Source organism: Carassius auratus, unplaced genomic scaffold (assembly GCF_003368295.1).
Source record: "Carassius auratus strain Wakin unplaced genomic scaffold, ASM336829v1 scaf_tig00039552, whole genome shotgun sequence".
Classification (NCBI taxonomy): Eukaryota; Metazoa; Chordata; class Actinopteri; order Cypriniformes; family Cyprinidae; genus Carassius; species Carassius auratus.
In genome coordinates, this window is record NW_020526526.1 from 44,685 (window position 1) to 48,042 (window position 3,358).

Below are 3,358 nucleotides of genomic sequence, written 5' to 3' on the forward strand. Positions count from 1 at the left end.
TAACAACACTTTAGTAATCACACACTACATCCTATCATCATGGCAGCAGGTTTTACACAAACCACCACTCGCATCTCTTCAAAAATGTTAAAACATATAGCCATTTGCTTGATCAACTGATTAAAACTTGTAGATCAAATTCTCAGTGTTAGGATTAGAATGTGTTTCTGCTGTGGACAAGCTTGATCTTACCAGTGTGAACCATGCCCAAACTTAGGGCACATATCTGAGTAATATAAAAACATATGTGCACACTTACCTTTGCACATTACTAAAAAGATGTCTAAACATGTCTAGCCACCATCACACAAAAAGAACACACAAACACACACCGAAACAAGCTTCAGCTTCAGGCTGCTGGTGGAGAGCAGAAGGTTTTTTCCCTTGTGTCGTTCCAGCCAGTAATTGGCACATTTGACACACCATGACATGACAAAAGGATGAAAGAGTTTTTAAAAAGATTTCATCTGCCCTTTTAGCATCACACAGATTGACCGTCTCACACGATGACCTCAAGAGAAGAATTATACACTAGGCTTATACGTATATGTTGCACTTATACAATGATGTTTTTGGCCACATGACATTTACATGTCTTCTAAGAGTGCATTTATTTGATAAAAAAATACAGTAAAATGGTAATATTGTAAAATTTAAAATACCAGTTTTCTATTGTAATAATTTTAAATGTAATTTATTGCTGTCATGCAAAGAATTTTTTAGCACCATTATTCAAGTCTTCATGTCACATGATTCTTCAAGAATTGATTCTTATATGCTGATTTACTTCTCAAGTTTTCTGATTATTATCAATGATCACATTTAACATAGAATTACTTACTATTATTTAATGTACTTTATTTATTTTTTTTGCAGCCGCTTATAAATGTCTTGCAGCACCCTAGTGGGCATATTGAGTTGACAATCAAATGGAGCCATATGGCAGATACAATAAATGGCATGTACAAAGCTGAAAGGTCACTTCCATTTGTTCAGGCTTGAGTGTGTGTAACAGACACCACTGAACATACGAAAGAGCACTGAAGGTTAAGTGGCCATGAGATGTGAAGTAGCTCAGAATAAACACACACACACACACAAGCATACACCCTAGTGTGTCCCTCCCATGGATTTCTGTTACTCTTAATTGAAATAAATCGCAACACACCTATCACCTATTACTATACTTACCTCTCTCTCTCTCTCTCTCTCTCTCTCTCTCTCTCTCTCTCTCCATAGTCTTGAGCATGTGCTCCTACTATTGTTGCTATATTGATTAAAGTCACAGTTGTTAAATTAAATCACATAGTAAAACTATAAGCTAGTGCACATAAGGCTATAAATATCAATAGAATAGAAGTCACATCACATTTGGCTTACACAACATACATTTTATGCTCCTCTTACACATTAAAGAAAATACTTTTTCTGATCTTATGTGGGTTCTGGTAGAATATCATAAAGCATATTTTAAGCTTACAATTGTAGAATTATACATGATCTTAATATAAATTTAATTACATAATTATTACAATTACTAATAAAGTATAAAACATATTTGAACCACTAAAACAAATAAACTTTTTTTTTTTGTCAGCATATTGTATTTTTGGTTTCTCATCTTTAATTATTTAATATATATATAATATATATATATATATATATATATATATTATATATATATATAATATATTATATATATATATATATATACCTTTGTATAAATGTATATGAACACACCTTAGGTTGGGGATCATGCGTGCAGCAGGTGCATTTCCTAGCCACGTGACAGAAAATGAGACCCCTACTGGCCTCAATCCTTACATCCTACAGCAGCTTGTCTCATCTAAAGACTTGTCCAACTGATGGTGCTGTGTGCCATCTAGAGGACCTAACGAGACAATAAATGACCATTGTTACTACTTTACTAAAATAAACACATATATACAAATATGTTGCTGCTATTTCTGATCTGGGTTGTATCCAAAACTATTTCAGTGGGGACCAAAAGTCTGAGACCACACTGAATAGCCGATCTGTGATTTATAATCCCAATTAAACCTGTAAATAAAGACAAAATCTGTTTTGGATTTCAAGACATGAAATTCTGATGTAAGAAGTGTAATGATGTAAGTGGAATATAATTATAAAAATACAATCGTATATTGACTTGTGGTATCAGAATTTTTGACCCCATATGGTGTGCAAAATAAATAGCTTAGTTTAATGCATATGTTTACTGTGAATAGTGTCAATACCGACTGTATAAAAACAGGTCAATACTCTTAAATCTGTATTTAGTCAACTTTTTGTTTGTAAGTAATTATTATTTGTATTTTACATGTCGTATATAATTCAGTGTGTGCTATACTGTTTTAAGATTGTTTCTGACAGCCAGAGCACCATTTAATAGCTATTTTATACACTTATAAACTGTGTGCATATTTAATTGTCATCAACAGTATTGCTGTTTGTTTTAGTTTACTCATTTTACAAAAGTAAAACTTTTATTATATCTGCTGATTCTGCATGAACATACAGTAGTTACACAGAATAATTGCATTGACATTACATTTTTTGGTGTTTTGTGCTATAAACTCCATCTAAACACAACTAATACATTTTACTCATTATTATTATTATGAAGGTTGTTATGACTTCATGGTAATCAAGACATGACTGTAGCCTACTTCTATAAATGCATTTTTCATACAGCAAAGACAGTTTGCGCCAATGCAGTCACAAACAAGCTGTGCGAATTTTCAGTCATGTAACTTTCAGTTACTCTACTTTAAAACAGAAGTGCGCCGCCGGGAATCGAACCCGGGTCGCAAGAATGGGAATCTTGCATGATACCACTACACCAGCGGCGCCTGTGTATCTCCACGCAAAAGCCCACCCTCCACAACTTATCTGAAACGTTATGATAAAATACTTTTAAAGCCTTACGCCCTCGTAACATTATTTAGGATACTTATTTCGTTTACATGAGAGAATTTTTGAACCTGACATTCCCACAACCGGTACTGCGATATCGTGGATTGAACCGATTCACCAAACAAGTCTGGAAACATTTGTTCACGAATCGGGCTCTCGAATGAACTGATCCATTAAACCGAGAACCGTCACATTCATGCACGTCCGGTGAGAAGAAACGATATATTGTCCATGTATATTACCCATCCATAAGTTGATCTTAGTATAACTTTTTAGAGCATGTCACGCTGGGGTGTCAGGTGATGTGATGACGTAATGAATAACAGAACCGCTCTTTTAAACCAGTTCTTTGAAATGAACTGTTCAAAAGAATCGACCATGACTCGCACTTCTTCTCACAGCTGCCTGCCAGCTGTTCGCT

General features: G+C 34.3%; 1 non-coding gene across 1 annotated transcript; it reads right to left on the bottom strand.

The window, feature by feature from the left end:
- Window positions 1–2,803: 2,803 nt before the first annotated feature.
- trnag-ccc (transfer RNA glycine (anticodon CCC)) lies at window positions 2,804–2,873 on the bottom strand. The gene has a single exon. It is a non-coding gene; the product is annotated as a tRNA-Gly (tRNA).
- Window positions 2,874–3,358: the final 485 nt, after the last annotated feature.